The 18850-nt window shown below is 47.9% G+C and overlaps 1 protein-coding gene across 4 annotated transcripts in view; it reads left to right on the top strand.

Moving 5' to 3' along the window:
* The first annotated feature begins 14265 nt into the window (after window positions 1–14265).
* The window catches only part of LOC147112772 (amine sulfotransferase-like), an 86273-nt gene continuing 81688 nt past the window's right edge, over window positions 14266–18850 (top strand). Inside the window, exons 1-3 of one of the 4 annotated variants that reach the window (XM_085997370.1) lie at window positions 14266–14440; window positions 14973–15194; window positions 15284–15346. The gene's annotated coding sequence lies outside the window, so the exon portion shown is untranslated. Of the gene's footprint in view, window positions 14441–14972; window positions 15195–15283; window positions 15347–15670; window positions 15807–18850 lie in introns of those variants that run through there. The other 3 variants (XM_085997369.1, XM_085997372.1, XM_085997371.1) reach the window with 3 other exon arrangements.

Here is an 18850-nt window from a genome sequence, read left to right as displayed (position 1 = left end):
CACTCACTACTTTCCGTCCCATCTTTGTATCATCTGCAAACTTTGATATGTTACACTCGGTCCCCTCCTCCAAATCGTTACTATAGACTGTAAAGAGTTGGGGACCCAGCACTGACCCCTGCGGAACACCACTATTTACTGGTTGCCAATCTGAGAATGAACCATTTATCCCAACTCTCTGCTTTCTGTTAGAGAGCCAATCCTCCACCCACGCTAGAATATTACCCCCAATCCCGTGCTTTTTTATCTTAAGCAATAATCTTTTGTGTGTCACTTTGTCAAATGCCTTTTGGAAGTCTAAGGCCTAGAAATTCAGTTTGGGCCCGCCAGCTCGCTTGCGCCCAGAAGTTACCGCTGCGCGCGGAGCCACTTGCGCCCGACGGAAATTCAGTTTCGGCGACCCACGTCGAAGCCGGCCGCTAGTCAAGGGTTTCGGCGCCCCCACTTGGGGCGCTGAAACTGAATATCGGCGCGCTAGGTGCCGCAGCGCCACCCGCTGCGGAGTGGCAGGCTGCGGTACTGCAGGCCTTCCTCCCTCTCTTAAGGGGGAGGTGCCTGCAACAGCGAGATCGCCGCTCGCTAGTGCCGGCAAATGAGCCCGGCACCACGGAGAAATGTCGGGCTCCCGGAAAACAGCCGGCAATGCCGTGGGGGGGGGGCGTGGAGGAGGCCGGGGAAGGAGGTGCGGGCAGGCGGCCGCCGAAAAAGTGGCCGGCCACACATCCGCCTTAACTCGCCCCACTAACGCGACAGTACGGCCCCGTTTTCTGATTGCTGTTTGCGGCCGCTGCGGAAGAGGCAGCCGCAACTCAAAATGGCGGTTGGGCCGGTAGCGGGGCGGTAGTGGGGCACTGCGCACACCGATGACGTCATCGGTGGCGGCACAGCGCTACTGGCTAATGCCGCCATTACCGCAGCGCTGAATATCGGCGAAAGCTCAGCAAGTGGCGCAAAAGCCCTCTTTGGGCAAAAACTGGGCGCAAAGCCTACTGAATTTCTAGCCCTAAATACACTGGCCTAGAAATTGAGTGGGGTTAGCGCCCAATTAGAGGCGCTAGAGGGCCTTGCGCCGGAATTATAGCCGCTTCGGAAATTGATTTGGGCCCTACCATCGGCGTTAGCCGGTAGCGCTGCGCCGGCACCGATGACGTCATCGGTGTGCGCAGCGTCCCGGTTGCCGTGGTAACGCGGCCGGACGCCGAAATTCAGTTGCGGCCGCCTCGCCCGTGGCAGCCGCAACCAACGATTTTTCAAAAGTTTCTTGCTGGACTTAGCGCCGGCGCATTAAGGTGGCGCGGCGGCCGGCCGCTTTCCCGGCGGCCGCCTGCCCGCACCTCCCTCCCCGGACTCCTCCACCACCCCCCCGCGGCACAGATGTGTGTGGGCCTCGAGCCCGGCACTTCTCCGAGGTGCCGGGCTCATTTTTCGTGCGATTCCACCGGCCAGCGGTCGGCTGCAGGCAGCTCCTCCTTAACAGAAGGAGGAGGCCTGCAGTACCCCAGCCTGCCGCACCACATCGGGTGCCGCAGCGGGGGATTAGCGCCGCAATCCTGCATTCAGCGCCCATTGCGAGGCGCTGACACCCTCCATTAGCGCCTGCAGCCGTCTGGGCACGGCGCAGCTGAATTTTTGGCGGGCGCAGCGGCAATTAACGCTGGCGCTAAATTTCGGGCGCTACAGCCCTGGCGGAGGCAAACTCAATCTCTAGGCCACTATGTCCACTGGTTCCCCTTTATCCACCCTGTATGTTACTTCCTCAAAAAACTCAAGCAAATTTGTCAAACATGACTTCCCCTTCATGAAACCATGCTGAGTTTGTCCTATTAAATTATGTTTATCCAAATGTCCTGTTACTGTCTCCTTAATAATGGACTCTAACATTTTACCAACCACAGATGTTAGGCTAACAGGTCTATAGTTTCCAGCCTTCTGCCTACTACCCTTTTTAAATAAGGGTGTTACATTAGCAGTTTTCCAATCTGCCGGGACCTTTGCTGAGTCCAGGGAGTTTTGGAAAATTATTATCAATGCATCCACAATCCCTACCGCCACTTCCCTCAAGACCCTAGGATGCAAGCCATCAGGTCCAGGGGATTTATCCGCCTTGAGTCCCATTATTTTACCAAGTACCACTTCCTTAGTGATTTTAATCGTATTTAGTTCCTCCCCCCCTAGAGCCCCCTGTTTGTCTAGCGTTGGGATATTCTTAGTGTCTTCTACTGTAAAGACTGATACAAAATAATTGTTCAGCGTTTTTGCCATCTCCATGTTTCCCACCATTAATTTCCCGGTCTCATCCTCTAAGGGACCAACATTTACTTTAGCCACCCTTTTTCTTTTTATATAACTATAGAAACTTTTGCTGTCTGTTTTTATATTTTTTGCTAATTTACTTTCATAATCTATCTTCCCTTTCTTAATCAATCTTTTAGTTATTTTTTGCTGTCTTTTAAAGACTTCCCAATCTTCCATCCTCCCACTAGATTTGGCTACCTTATATGCCCTTGTTTTTAGTCAGATACTATCCTTAATTACTTTACTTAGCCACGGATGGCTATCTTTTCTTTTACACCCTTTTTTCCTCAGTGGAATATATTTTTTTGGGAAGTTGTAAAATAACTCCTTAAATGCACACCACTGATCATGTACCGTCTTACCCTTTAATCTATTTTCCCAGTCCACTCTAATCAATTCCGCTCTCATACCTTCATAGTTTCCTTTATTCAAGCTTAGCACGCTTGTTTGAGATCCAACCTTCTCACCCTCTAATTGAATATGGAATTCAACCATGTTATGGTCACTCATTCCAAGGGGATCCTTTACTAGGACATTTTTAATTAATCCTCTCTCATTACACAGGACCAAATCTAAGGTTGCTTGCCCCCTGGTCGGTTCAGTCACATACTGCTCAAGAAACCCATCCCTAATACACTCAATGAACTCATCCTCAAGGCTGCTCTGCCCAATTTGATTTGTCCAGTTAATATGATAATTAAAATCCCCCATAATTATAGCTGTTCCCTTATTACAAGCCTCAACTATTTCCTGATTAATACTCCATCCAACAGAGTTGCAACTGTTCGGAGGCCTATAGACTACACCCACTAGTGTTTTTTTCCCCTTATTATTCCTTATCTCCACCCAAACTGTTTCACTATCCTGCTCCTTTGACCCAATATCATTTCTCTGTATTATAGCGGTTCCTTCCTTTATTAACATAGCCACAGCACCTCCTCTCCCTTCCTGCCTGTCCTTCCTGATTGTTAAATAACCTGGTATGTTTAATTCCCAGTCATGGTCACCCTGCAGCCATGTTTCTGTAATGGCCACAAGATCATACCCATATGTCGTTATTTGTGCCGTTAACTCATTCATTTTGTTACGAATGCTACGTGCATTCAGATAAAGAACTTTCAAATATGTTTTGTAACACTTAGTTCCTGTTTTTTCCCTTTTTAGCACTTTAATTTTTACTCTATACCTTCTGTCCCTTCCTGACACGTTCTGTTTTTTAATTCCCCCACTGCTACCTAAGTCTATGACCTTCTCTGTTGTCATTTCTATTATTTGCTCTCTAGAAACCTCCCCCCCACTAATTAGTTTAAAGCCCTCTCTACAGCCCTAGTTATATGATTCGCCAGGACTCTAGTCCCAGCACTGGCCAAGTGGAGTCCGACCCAATGGAACAGCTCCCTCCTGTCCCAGTACTGGTGCCAGTGTCCCAAGAAGCAAAGCCCATTTCTCCCACATCAGTCTTTGAGCCACGCATTTAACTCTTTAATTTTATTTATCCTAGCCAAATTCGCTCGTGGCTCAGGTAATAACCCAGAGATTATTACCCTTGAGGTTCTGTTTTTTAATTTGACCCCTAGCTGCTCATCCTCCTTTAACAGAACCGTCTTCCTTGTCCTATCTACGTCGTTTGTACCAACATGGACCACGACAACTGGATCCTCCCCCTCCCACTCCAAGTTTCTTTCCAGCCCAGAAGAGATGTCCTTAACCCTGGCACCGGGCAGGCGACACAGCCTTCGGGACTCCCGCTCTTGACTGCAGAGAACCCTATCTATCCCCCTAATGATAATATCCCCTACCACTACAACATTTCTTTTTACTCCCTCCACTTGAATGGCCCCTCGTTCCACGGTGCTGTGGCCAGGTTGCTCATCCTCCCTGCAGTTCCCGCTCCCGCCCTCACAGGGAGTAAGAACCTCGATCCTGCTTGACAAGAGCAAGGGCTGCATCTCCTTCAACACTACATCCTGGATCCCTGTACCTTCCTCACTCATAGTCACACCGTCCTGTCCCTGACCACGGACTACATCTGCAGTAATTAACTTCATAGGTGTGACCATCTCCTGAAACATAGAGTCCAGGAACTTCTCCCCCTCCCTGATGTGTCGCAGTGTCTGAAGCTCGGTCTCAAGCTCTTTAACACGGAGCCTGAGTTCCTCTAGCAGCAAACACTTATCGCAAATGTAATCACCGTGAGCCTCAATGGGGTCCACCAGCTCCCACATTTCGCAACAGTGACACATCACCTGTTCACCCATATCTATGTAATTAATTAAATTTATTATTATTAGTTATGAAGGCCCTCTGCCCTGATGTAGATGATACTATTACACCACTATTCAATAGGACTTACCAACTTAAAGGAATAGAAGAGAAGGAAGAAAACCAACCAACCAGCTGATCACCAACCTCCTCCTTGAATACTGTCTGTGGGGCCTGTTTGGTTGACTCGTCTCACTGTCTAAGCCTGGGAGTGGGGAAAACAGAACAAAAAACACACCCTCACCTCCCACTTGCCTGAACTCATTAATGCCTGCTGCTTGTTCCACTTCCAAAAAGTGAACTGATGGATCTCCCTTGTGGGTGAGCTCACTCAAGTGGCTTACCATAGCCCTAAGCTGTTGAGTCCCATGGGGAACCACAAACTGGCTTTCAAGGGGCCCCTGGCCCCCACCTACCCCCGGTGAACTAAACTTTTGCTGTCAAGTCGGGCACATCGGCCCCGGCTCCGACCTTTCCTGCAATTGTTTGCCCACTTCACCCTGCTGGCAAACCAAGTCAAAACCCGGCGCCACAGGTGGCGGTGGTGTGCACTCCTCCCTGTCTTCCCTACAGATTGCTTGTCCCTCCTGCTGCCCAACCGAGTTGCTCCCCGGTGCCACAGGTGATGTCTGCACAGTTTCTACTTCTACTTCCAGGTCAACCCAGGCAGCACCCGGGCTTACTAGGCATACCATGCCTTTTGCCCTGGACAGAGCAAGTTTTAAACTCTCTATCTCCTTTTGACAGGGGCCATTATCTCCCGCTTCAAACTCCCTACTACATGCTACTTGATAAGCTGCCTTTATATTCCTATATTGCTCCTCCTGTTCCCTTAACTGGTTAGGCGAGCGTTCTCTTCTTTCAGTACCAGCTCATTTCCCTTTGCTTCGGTGACTTGACACCTAAAATACTCATGCCTGTTTCTGTGTTTCTCTACTAATTGCAATTTCTCTTGATTCTGCGCTTGTAATTCCTGCAATAGTTCCTCCCCTGCTACAGCTCTGGCTTTAGACAGGTTGACCGCCTCCTGCAGCTTTGCTGTCAAAGCTTTCACCTGCTGGTCTAACAGCTGGAACTGTCATAGGGCACAGACCAACCAGATGGTCTTCTTTACCGACTGTTTATGATCCTGGCTCTCAGTCCATTTAGCTGCAGTGTCTATAGGATGCTCAGCACGTAACAGACTGGTTACCCACTTTGTGGTGATATTCACCTTCTCAAAAACATAAGAGGAAATCCTCTCTTCCAGCTTTGTCCTTTCATCAAACACAGGGTCTATTGCATTACTTCCCTTTTGCCAAAGTCCTGCCGCGGTCGCCATGCTGTAGGGAGGTGGTGTGTGCAGTCAGCTTCATCTCTGACTCTTCTGAGCGGCTCGAATTGCTCCCACTCCCTTGTTCTAGACTTTGGACTTATTTAGGGGTCGTAATAAAACTTGCAACAGACACCTGGGTTAGTCAAAAGGATCCAGATCTGTATTTTGAAACAGGAGAATATACAATACAATAAAACTTACACTTTAAAAGAGTGGGGAACACATGTAATAAGCAAAGGAGAATTACAATGTACAAAATCCCTTTCCCTCCCAACCCCACTACAATAGTTAGGCTGGAATCCAGAGGACCAGGAAAAGCTCACCAAAAATGACTTTCTTGACAGTTGTAGAGGTTCGTGATTTCGGGGTTCTCTTTAGTTGTGGCGGTTGGGGCCTGCCGTACCTCGGACGTGGTAGAAGACTACACCTGCGTTGGGTCTTCAGTTGGGTTGAGTCCGCAGATGCGGTTAGTCGCTCTGTTTGGATCTTATCGGGTAAGTACCCAATTTTCTTTGGTTAGGGCTAGTTTAGAGTCTTTTGTCAAAAATCTTACCCAGGGGTAAGCCAGACAAGCCTGTAGAATGGAAACAAGTCTTTGGTTCGTGAGTTTTTTGGCAGTTGGGTCCTTGTTGGTCACGGTGGCCCAATATTACCTGGTTGGTGGTAATATTGGCTGGTGTTGGTTTCTGTAGGCCTTTGGTTGCTGCGAACTCCGTTTCTTCTTTCTTCCTTCGAATCTCCAATGATGGTCTTTCTCTTGAGCTGGTTGGCTGAACTTGAACTCGGACTTCTGAGCTGACTCGAACTGGCTGTGTTGCGTTGTCTCGGCTGTGTTGCGCTAACTGTTTAACTGGTCAAGCAGGCCTCAATTATACTAATTTGGGGCCTGGCTTATCTGACCACCAAATCTTGGTTTCCTTTGTTAAATTTGGCGAGCTTGTTATTTTTAATGTCTTTTAAAATTCTAACAAGCTTCGGGGATGGCCCATCCAAAACTAACAAGTTTGGGGATGGCTCTCCCAAACTTAATCGGTTTTTAACTGGTTTCGAGATTGCCTTGAAACCAATTTAAAATGCTAAACATTTATCAGTCTCTTTAAATTGACTTTGGACTGTGGTTTGTTTATAGTAACTGTAGCGCCGATGTTCTTTTCCTTTGTGTGGCTGGAGACATGTCCTGTGTACCTGATACCTGGCTCTGGGCGGGAAAACAGGCTTCATTGTTGGAGTGTCCGTGTGTTGATAGAGACACTGGAGACAGGAGTTGGTTCAGAGGTGTTTACTAAGCAAAGTCTGGGGGGGGTTCTAACGGATATAACAAAATATACAGGCTTATATAGCCCGAGTGGCCATTACCGGCATTACAGCACACCTGGGGCTCTTAAAGGCACATACACTACAATGACCTATCTGGAAGGTTCTAGTTGGTCTTTCATTCATGCCTTGAAACTGCCAGTTCTCCACGTCCCTTCTGATGTTGGGCTTGACCAAATCCAGCCGGCATCTTAGGTTTCTATTGAAGAACATCATGGCGGGAGTTTGGTTGGTAACCATATGTGTTGCATTCCTGTATGCGAATAAGAAGTTATCCACCTTGTGCTGAAGTTTTGTGTCTTCATTACCCATGGCCTTTATGGCCTTCTTAAAGGTCTGGACAAACCTTTCAGCCAATCCATTGGTGGCGGGATGGTATGGGGCGGACGTGTAGTGCTTAACCCCATTGTTTTTTAAGAACTTCCTGAATTCTTCGGACACAAATTGCGGTCCATTATCAGAACAGATCTGTTCCGGCAGCCCATTCCTGGCAAATATGGTCCTTAATACTGTGGTGGTTTTTTCCGTGGTGGTGGAGGACATCTTTATTACCTCCGGCCACTTGGAGTGTGCATCAACCGCGATTAAGAACATTGAGTCCATAAATGGACCAGCAAAGTCGATGTGTACCCTTTGCCAGGGAGATGAGGGCCACTCCCATGGATGTAGAGGGGCTTGTGGTGGAGCGTTTTGGACCTTCTGGCATCCTAGGCAGCTCTTGGTCATTTCTTCGATGTCTCCATCGATACCTGGCCACCATACAAACACCCTGGCTAGGTTCTTCATTTTCACTCCACCCAGATGCCCCTCGTGAAGCTCCTTTAGCACTTTATCCTGGAGTTTGGGTGGAATCACCACTCTGGATCCACACATCAAGGTTCCTCGGCACACTGACAGCTGTTCTCTTCTTTGCGAGAATGCTGGCAACAGTGGTTCGCCATGTGCTGGCCATCCCTTCACTGTTAAATCGTAGACCCGTGAGAGAGTCGGGTCATTTCTCGTCTCCCTTTCAATGGCAGAATTTGTCACTGGTAGACATTCCACTATGGTAGAGTGGAACTTCTCCACTGGGTCTACTGTAGGTGCTTCTTCTACCGTTGGCAATGGTAGGCGCGATAAACCATCAGCATTCCCATGCTGTTTTGATCCTTTGTATTCTATGTTGTATTGGTGTGCCCCTAGAAAAAGGGACCGCCTCTATAGCCTTTGCGCTGTCATAATGGGAACACCCTTTTTAGGGTTGAATATGGAGATGAGGGGTTGATGGTCAGTCAACAAGGTAAATTTTTGTCCATGTAGGTAATGGTTGAATTTCTTCACTCCCCATACCAGGCTGAGTGCTTCCCTGTCGATTTGGGCATAGTTACGCTCAGCTGAGTTTAATGAGCGTGACGCAAAAGCTATCGGCCGTTTTGAGCCATCAGGGAATTTATGGGATAATACTGCTCCTATGCCGTAAGGGGATGCATCGCACGCCAGTCTGATTGGCAGTGATGGGTTGTAATGAGCCGAAACTTCTTCGGATGTGATTAAGTCTTTGCATTTATGGAAGGCACGTTTACAGTCTTCGTTCCATTTCCAAATCACTCCTGTTTGTAGCAGTTCATTAAGAGGGTGTAGGAGAGTTGATAAGTTCGGTAAAAATTTCTGATAGTAATTTATTAATCCCAGGAACGACCTTAATTGTGAAACATTTTCAGGTGCTGGGGCTTTTATGACCGCTTCAATTTTTTCAGGTGACTTATGCAACCCTTCCTTATTAATTATGTGGCCACAATATGATATTTGATTTTGGAAAAATTCGCACTTGGGGTGATTTGCTCGTAGGCCCCGTTCTCTCAGCCTAGTGAGCACCTGCTCCAAATTGGCAAGGTGCTCGTTGTCGTTTTCTCCTGTTACAAGGATGTCGTCTAGGTAGCATTGAGTACCCGGAATCCCTTGGAGGACTTGCTCCACAGCTCTTTGCCAGATGGCTGGAGCAATGCTACTCCGAAAACCAGTCAATTGTACTGGTATAGACCTTTGTGTGTATTTATCGTGAGATATTTTTTAGAGGCCTCTTCAACCTCTATCTGCAGATATGCCTGTGCCAAGTCAATTTTGGTGAAACGTTTCCCTCCGGATAGTGAGGCAAAAATATCTTCTATCCTCGGAAGAGGATACTGTACTGTGTGAAGGACCGGGTTTACAGTCACCTTGAAGTCTCCACAGATGCGAATTTTTCTCTGTTCTTCAGATTTATCATTATTCAATGCTTTCTTCATGACTGGAACGATGGGTGTTGCCCACTCGCTCCAATCTATTTTGGATAATACGCCTGCCTTTTCCAAATTCTCCAGCTCTGCCTCGACTGCTGGACGAATTGCGTATGGCACCGGTCTTGCCTTAAAAAACTTGGGAATTGCTGCATCTTCCACTTTTATTGAGGCGGTGATGCCTTTCAAGGTTCCTAGTTTCTCTTGAAACACTTCTTTGGCGTTGGCCAAGATGTCTTTTAATCGTTCAGGTATGATGTCATCATCGTTTTTTTCCTTACTGGTCACCGTCAGTGCCTGAATGGAGTGCCAGTCTAAACGTATCTTTCTGATCCATTCACGTCCCAACAACGGTGGACCACCATCTTGTAGAATGTATAAATACAACTTTTGTATTTCTTTGCCGTTGTATACAACAGGCACCTTTATTTTTCCTTTGGGGTATACTTTCTGCCCCGTATATGTTTTTAAGATAATGGATGTGTCTTTTAAAGGTATATGCGAAAATAGCCTCTCGTAATCCCGTCGATTTATTACGGTTAGAGCTGATCCTGTATCTAGCTCCATTTTAACTGGGGACCCTGCTATCATGAGGGTAACCCAAATGGTTTGGTAATCATCTTTGGCAAGTACATTATGTAATTTGAGACAGTCTAGTCTCTTGTTTTCGGAGTCGCTATCGCTCTTCTGGTCTTCGGAGCTACTGTCCGTCATCATTTGTACCTTTCTGTACTTTTCTTTATTGATTTTTTTTTTCTGTCTATGGATTTATTTTGTCCAGATTGGCATACCCGTGCAATGTGTCCAATCTTTCCGCATTGCCTGCATGCTTTGTCCTTGAACCAGCAGTCCCTTTGGTTATGGGTGGATCTGCCGCAGCGATAACATCTTTCGAAACCCTGTGTCATTTCATGGGTGCCGAAGTCCTGTGTCTTTTGTTGTATCTCTGCAGCTCCTCTTGCTGCTGCTTCGTATGATACAGCCATACTGAAAGCCTTGTTCAGTGTTAAATCTTTTTCAGAAAGCAGCCTTTTTTGTGTTCCTTCACTTAAGAGACCGCAGACTAATTTGTCTCGAAGATAATCTGCTAGTCCTGCCCCGAATTGGCAGTACTTTGATAGCTTTCTTAATTCGGTGAGGTAATCAGCGTTACTTTCATTCTTGTGTTGATTTCTCTTGAAGAATTTGAATCGTTCCGCTATCAGCAGCGGTGTTGGGTTTAAGTGCTCCTGCAGGGTATCAACAATTTCTTTAAAATTCTTGTCCTTTGGTTTGGCTGGAGTGATTAAATTTCGTAACAGCCCGTATGCCTTTGCGCCCATTAGGTTCAGCAGTACTGAAGCTTTTTTTTCATCTTCTATTCCATTTGCAGTGCAATATACCTCTACTCTTTCCACATATGTGGTCCAATCCACTAATCCGCTATCAAAAGCATCAATATTGCCAGACTTAGGCATCTTAGAAAAGATATGGCGCTTCCCGCGCTTTTCCTGCCGCTGCTGCCGATGACAACGCTGTTTCCCGCGGTTTCCGTTCTTTTTCTTTTTTTAAAAATTTATTTACAGTTGGAGACTCGTTCCCGCCGGACTTTCTCTCCAGGTCTGAATGCCGACCTGCTTGCAGCGCTGGCCGTCTCCCGAGTGCTCCCTCCCCGTCCGTTATTGCTTGCCTCCGATTTCGCTGCCTGTCTCAGCTGTAGAGCCAGCCGCTGGAGCCCCAGCCTGACGCCCAGGAAGGATTAGCGCAGTACCTGCCACCAGCTTGGCCAGCTGGTGAAACCACAGCTTCTCTCACTTTCTTGAGTCTTCTGGACGCCCGAGGAATCGATGTCCTTGAGGTGCTGCCGAATTGCAGGTAAGTCCGTTTCCACTTCATCGCCACTGTAGTGTCCGTGTGTTGATAGAGACACTGGAGACAGGAGTTGGTTCAGAGGTGTTTACTAAGCAAAGTCTGGGGAGGGTTCTAACGGATATAACACAATATATAGGCTTATATAGCCCGAGTGGCCATTACCGGCATTACAGCACACCTGGGGCTCTTAAAGGCACATACACTACAATTGTCCTTATGCAAAACTGGGGCATCCTGACATTCCTTAGACAGTCCAATATCCAAACCTCAGGGGCTCACCCCGACTCACTGCTGTTCCAGCCTTTTGCAAGCCTGAACATGTCTTTTAAACCAGCCAAATCTTCCTGGGATTTTTATTTTAAATCTCTTTTGCCCAAGAACTCTATAAACAGTTCCAAAAAGTCTCTTCCTTACACAATCTTCTTGAAATCCTTCTGTTTGGCCCAACCACTCTTTTGTCCTTTTTATATGTTCCTTCTGTGATGTTCCAAAAATCACTTTAAAATGACTTTTCCTTCTGTTCTGGGGTTGTGCAGAAATTTTCGAACCTTACACTGCCTCCTCGAGGCGGGAAGGGGATTAATACCAATTAACTGCCTGTTAACAGTTAACAGGCAGTTTTTTGGCTAATCCCTATTTTGAGCCCTGAAGTATGGGCTTCCCGATGGCTCCGAACCTCGCCAGGGTCAGCGAGGCGGGCCGTCGGTCTGTGGGGGTCGAGATATCCGGTGTACAGGTGAGTAATGGGTGCATGTGTGCAGAGTTAAGTGTGTGAGGTGTGTGTAAAGTGTTTTAATAAGTTTTACTTACCTTTACTTCTTCCTGCAGGCTTCCTCCCTTCAAGTCTTGGGAGTCCCTCAGCTCACCGGCACAGAAAGCAGAATGGCCGTTGAACTGTCAAAAGCTGCAGCCTTCTGCTTTCTGGTCAGGAAGGCTTTCTAATTGAGTAAAGACACAACTTAGAAGACAGATTGTCAGTGTTTGACAGCTTCACAGTGCTGTCAAACGATGACATTTCATCTGTCAAAAGCTCTTGACAGATGAAACGGCACTCGCTGATGTCACCTGTAACTGGCTTTTCCTTAATTGGCCCGCTAAGCCCGCTGGGCAGGCTTAACAAGGTCAATCAAGGGAAAATAGCATTGGTTGGCCACAAGTCGATGGAGGCGGGACTAAAACCCAGCAAGTGGGATTCCGCCTCCAAAAGCTCCCCACTGACAAAATCCAGCCCAATGAGTCTGGTGCTTTTGCTTCACCAGGGAGGCTATCACCGAGCTGTCACCTGCTGCTGCCACAACTGGAGCCTTAAACCAGCTATGCATGGCACTGACTGCTGATATCAAGGTCACATGGCCCTTAACTTTTATTAGCAGGAGAAGCAAGTGGAGTGAAGTGTGATGCAGTGATTGAAGGAGAGTGAAGGGAAGCAGGGGAGGGCAGTATTGTGAGTACTGAGGGTGCAGGTGTGAGCAGAGAGTAAGACAACAGGGCTACCTTTGCCGGGGCGCTAATTTTAGCAGCCTGAAAAAGTTAGCGCCCCCACGGCCGATTTTCCTAGGTAGCACCCCGAGAGGGAGTAGGGGCGCTACTGGATGCGCCCCGCGTCCCTCTTGGAGCGCTGTGAGCCAAAATCGCGGCACATCGCGCCGCGGTACTGCAGGCCTTCTTCCCCTTATTAAAGAGGAGGGGCCTGGCGCAGCGTGTCCCAGCACCCAGCTGCCCCACCAGGGATCAGAAGTGCAGTCAGCACCCCGCGGGGTGCTTCACGGGGGCTGGGAACAGCAACGGGGGCAGGTGCTGGCAGGCGGCCAGCAACAAAAATGGCCGCCCGCCACCTCCCCTTTAACTAGCACTGCCCTGGCCGCAGGTAGGCCCCCCTGACCCCGGTGGACATAGCGTCCGGCGGTAAGTTGGGGGGGCACCACCCAATATTACAGCCGGGGCGCGAGCGGGGCATTGCGCATGGCGATGACGTCATCGCCGGCGGCGAAGCGCCGCAGTTAACCGCCAGCTGAATTTCGCGGGAGGCGTTAGCGGCGCTGCGCCTAGGCACTAGTTGATTTGCACCCCGTTAGCACCCTCTTAGGGTGCTAACGGGAGGCGCAAATCAATCAAATTTAGCCCCCCAAGTTTCTTACCTTAACAACTTTGTTGTGGTCATTGAACTTTTTCCTGGATTGCAGCCGTGTTCTCTGAGCTAAGCTCTTGGCAGTAACCTCCTCTACAGCCTCTTCGCACTGGTGGCGGAGGTGTTGCCTGGCAGGCTTTCTGCCCCCGCCCCCCACTGGGGGAACAGAATCTCTCTCCTCCTGTATATAGCCTGGGCCAGGGCCTCCAAAGCTGCCTCTGAGAATCTGAATGCTCTCTTTACCTCTTCCTCTCCTGCACTGCCTGACTACCCTGTCCTCTGTCGTTGGTCCTCCAATTCTTCTTTTCAAAAACATAGCTACAAGGGCATTCCCAATAGAAAACCCAACGTGCCCGCTCTAGAATTCATGGGAGTAGGGAAAGGGTTGTGGGGATGGTCTATACAGAGCCACAAGGGTAGAGAGTAAATTAGCAGCAAAGAAACCCCCAAAATTGGCTGAGAAATTAAAGCTTTCTGTGGATTCTTGTACAGTAGTTGCTGGATCCTGTAAATCCAATATCTGTCTTTTCTGTAGCTCCAGAAATGTAAATGGATGGAAAATTGTGCCGGCATATCACCCGCCCCCTCCCGCCACCTAATTTTGCCCTATGTGCTGCACCTAGGTGATCCAATACCTTCAGGTGCAGGAAAATGTTAATCTACCCCATTACTTCCAGTTGATTTGGTTAAGCTGTTATGTGACTAACCGCATCAAAGCAGGAAACCTATTTGCAGTTTAAGCATTATTTTGTGAAATTTGATCAGAGAGGGTTTTTTTCAGTAACAGAATTTCTGGAAAACATTCAACTGCTGTATTATCTGGTGTGATTTCTGCCCCCACAAATAAAGGATAAGCTGGAGTACACGTGATAACAAGGCTGAAAGACGTAATATAATGTACATTCAGCAAAAGTACAGGAAATGTAAAGTGAAGCGGTGTTGATTTATTATGTGTTCTGTAGGGAGGATTGTTTCCTGGAGTTTCAATAAAAGAAAGGGCTACAGCAGCAGAAAAGGTAGGTTTTGGGAATGGGGAAAGAAAATCCAAATGAAATTTGTTGGTAAAATATGTATTTACATTTTTTTATGTTTTCAGCTGTTTTGATAAGGTAGTGCTGCTTTAAGAAAAGTTTAATTTTCAAGATAACTCTACGTCTGTAAAGACAAAATAGATGTGAAATGAAAATATGCTTTTAACTATTTACTTGCATCAGTTGTTCTTTTCAGGTACTGATGACTCACTAATTAATCAAAACCTAGGCATTTCCTCTGTTTTCCCAATCAGTTGTTGTAATTTCGGTGGAAGATTGGTGGAAACCTTGGTGTTAATGCTTGCTATCACTTGACAAGGTTTACCTGCCATTATAATGATAGGGAAGCTAATTCACAAGACTGCAGGGTCTTTTCTTTCCCCCCAAAGTGTGACATTTTTAACTCCCATAAAAGCTCTGCACAATAGCTTAGTGCAGTACCAAAGGAGTATTGCACTGATGGAGGTGCTGTTTTTTTGGATGAGATATTAAACTAAGGCTCCCTTTTCCTATTCAGGTAGACGTTAAAGCTCCCATTTCAAGAAGAGCAGACAATTTTCCGGGTGTCTTGGCCAACATTCTCTTTCAACCAGAACCACTTAAATCGGGTTATCTGGTTATTCGTCTCGTTTGCTGTTTGTGGGACATTGCTGTGCACACACTTGCTCCACAGTTTGCCTATATAGGAACAGAGATCACAATTCAGAAGGAATCATTTGATGTGAAGTGCTTTTCAACATAAGGTGCTATTTAAATGCAAGTTCTTTCTTTCTTTCTGATCAGTATGGATTACCATTTGAATTGAAATTAAATGCTTACTGTCACCTGTCAGGGTCACTGTCTGTGAAACTGGTGCAAGGAAGTCGATTCACACTCAGAGCTGTTTCTTCCTCAGGTAAAACATTTTTATTACTTATTATATATCTTGTGCACAATTAGGTTGCTAGTTCTTGATAATTGTTGATCTGTGTAACTAGCTGTTAGCAGTGGTCTATAAACATTGCATATTAAAAAATCAGGGTGCTGAAATTGCATTGCTGTGTATTAGTAATGCAATCTCCTGACATTCCTCTTTTGTCAGAGACCTTAATCTATTTAGAAGAAATAGACTTGAAAGTTCCAAGTCCTAGCAGCCACAGGTTTTGAGGAGAGAATTCCAGATTACTACTTCCCTTTTGTGTGTACTTCCTGAATCGCGGAGCAGTAGAGGGAGGTTGGGTTTCGTTATCTCGATTGCACTCACAAATAACATTTCGGGCGCCGGGTAACGAATATTTTACTTCCGAATATTGCGAGAAGTGAGTTCACTTTGGAGCCGGGGTGGATTCTCACAGTGGGGCGGCAAGCACAGGCCGGTAGGTACAACTGCATCTTTGCAAGAGCAATGTTTGTCGTTTAACTCTTTAGGAAACAAAGTCACTGTAACTCGTAAAAGGCCTGCCAATAGTTCTCACCATTGTCAGTTTGGGATAAGGTGAGACCTCTGGGTTGCGGGCATCCAGGTTAATCTTTAGACAAAACGAGCTTTTGATTTCAACCCCGACCTGTAGTAGCACTGGGCAATGAACCAGGCTGTCTGTCCAGTGTTGCTCTGGAGTAAATGATTGGGGGGGGGGACAGCATGCGAATTCTATCATATATACCTTATTTAAAATACGCCTATTCACATTTTGCCAGAGGTGTTATCTTTCCAACATCACTTCCAGCAGATAACGGCACGGACTGGATGGGCCGAATGGCCTCCTTCTGTGCCGTTGTGACCTTATGGGCAGGATTTTCATTGGGCCGTGGAGTCGGGATTGGAGTCGTGGGGGGGGGGGGGGGGGCGGTGGGGTGGTGTTAAAATCCCGAAATCAGGGGTCCCGACCCCATCCCGCACCCAAATCCAGTTTCAAAGGAGGCAGGTACCCGCCCAGCACTGAGACCCGCCTACCCGAGGCGGGAAGGGATTAGTGCCAATTAACTACCTGTTAACAGGTAGTTAACAGGCAGTTTTTAGCCTAATCCTTATTTTTAAGGTTGAAGTGTGGGATTCCCGACGGCTCCAAACCACGCCAAGTTAGAGGAGGCGGGCCGTCGGGTTGAAGGGCTTGGAGGGGTCGAGCTGTCGGTGTTCAGGTGAGTGATGGGTTCATGAGTGCAAAGTTAAGTGTGTTTGATGTGTCTAAAGTGATTAAAGAAGTTTTACATACCTTTTCTTACCTTTTCAGCCTTCCTTGCTTTAGGTCTCGGGAGTCCCTCATCTCACCGGCACAGAAAGCAGAATGGCTGCGAACTGTCAAAAGTGACAGCCTGCAGCTTTCTGTGCAGGAGAGATTTCTAACTGAGTCTGTGGAGAAGGACTCATGTTAGAAGTAAGACTGTCAGTGTTTGACAGCTTCAAACAGCTGTGAAACGCTGATATTTCATCTGTCAAAACCTCTTGACAGATGAAATATCAGTCTGTGACGTCACCTGTTGCCGGGTGGCCCTTAATTGGCCTGCTGAGCCCGCTGGGCAGGCTCAACAAGGTCAATCAAGTTAAAATTGCATGTATTGGCCGCATCTCGATGGAGGCAGGACCACAACCCCGAAAGTTGTAGTCCCGCCTCCTACCCGACTCCTGAGTTAAATTCCTGCCCTATGATTCCAACCCTCTTATGCTGTTAACCCAAAGAGGAAAAACCTGAACCCATTTCATTCTCTTTTTTTCTTTAAATGTCTATCTTTCTACAATATTTATACTTCAAATTTGATTTTATGTCGGTCGTTATGTCAGGCTCCTGGTGTATTTAGATCCATGCTAGGAATGCAAGTTTGTAAGTTTTATTTGGTATGGCTTCTCCCACCTCCCCAACTTGCCCGGTCACTGGACCGGCACAACGCGCCCGAAGTGCGCTGTACCTGTTCAGGCGTCTAAGTGCCAAATTTGATGGGTAGCATCATCAGCATAGGTTGGCCGCACCCCCAGCACCAGCTCACCACCTGGCAGGGCTTTGCTCCAGGAAATGATGGGAACACATGCACAGCTGCTGTTGGAGAATAAAAGCCAGAAAGGAGGTTATACTTACTTTTCCTGCCTCCTTTTACTTACTACCTGGCACCCTTAGATCTGCCAATCTAAGGAAGTCCCAGGCACAAAACCCACCTTCAATTTCTTTGGACAGCCTTGACAATGAGCATAAAGAGCAAAGTGAGGCGGAAGGTCTGGGAAAGTCCCCATCTGCCTCCTTTTCATGGTTATCCTGCTCCTGCACCTAGAATCATAGAATGCATACAGCGCGGAAGAAGGCCATTCGGCCCGTTGAGCCCATGCCGGCTTTCTGCGAGAACCCCACTCCACCTGCCCTTTCCCCATAGCCCTGCAAATTTTTTTCCTTCAGGTACTTATCCAATTCCCTTTTGAAAGCCATGATTGAGTCTGCCTCCACCACCCTTTCAGGCATTACATTCCAGATCCTAACCACTCGCTGAGTAAAAAAGTTTCTCCTGTCTCTTTTGGTTCTTCTGCCAATCACCTTAAATCTGTGTCCTCTGGTTCTCGACCCTTCTGCCAATGGGAACAGTTTCTCTCTCTCTACTCTGTCCAGACCCCTCATGATTTTGAACACCTCTATCAAATCTCCTCTCAATCTTCCCTGCTCTAAGGAGAACAACCCCAGCTTCTTCAGTCTATCAACGTAACTGAAGTCCCTTATCCCTGGATTCATTCTCGTAAATCTTTTCTGCACCCTCTCTAAGACCTTCACATCCTTCCTAAAGGGCGGTGCCAAGAACTGGACACTATACTCCAGTTGAGGCCGAACCAGTGTTTTATAAAGGTTCATCATAATTTCCACGCTTTTGTACTCTTAAGGGGGAGAAATTCGGTTGCTTTGCGCCTCCCGTTAGCGGCGCTGCCAATGCCTCCCGCGAAATTCAGCGGGAGGGTAGTGGCGGCAGTAACCGTTAGCACCTTGCGGCACTGCGCCGCCGGCGATGACGTCATCGCCGTGTGCAGCGCCCCGGCTGCAATCTTCGGTAGCGCCCCCTGACTTACCGCCGGACGCTATGTCCGACGGGGTCAGGGGGCCTACCTACGGCCGGGGCAGCGCTAATTAAAGGCGAGGTGCCGGGCGGCCATTTTTGTTGCTGGCCGCCTACCAGCACCTGCCTCCGTTACCGTCCCTGGCCTCCTCTGTAGCCGCCCCCCCCCCCCCGCTGAGTGCCAGCTGCGCTCCATGAGCCCGGCACTTCTCTTGAGTGCCGGGCTCTTTTGCCGGCACTCCGATCCCCGGTGGCCCAGCTGGACCCCGGTCGCGCTGCGCAAGGCCCCTTCCCTTTAAGAAGGGGAGGAAGGCCTGCAATACCGCGGCACATAGCGCCGCGATATTCCCTCGCAGCGCCCTAAGAGGGAGGCGGGGCACTTCCAGTAGCGCCC

The sequence above is a fragment of the Somniosus microcephalus genome, chromosome 9 (assembly GCF_052327205.1).
Source record: "Somniosus microcephalus isolate GS21.2 chromosome 9, FLI_Smic_1.0, whole genome shotgun sequence".
Lineage (NCBI taxonomy): Eukaryota > Metazoa > Chordata > Chondrichthyes > Squaliformes > Somniosidae > Somniosus > Somniosus microcephalus.
This window is presented reverse-complemented; position numbering and strand designations above follow the sequence as displayed.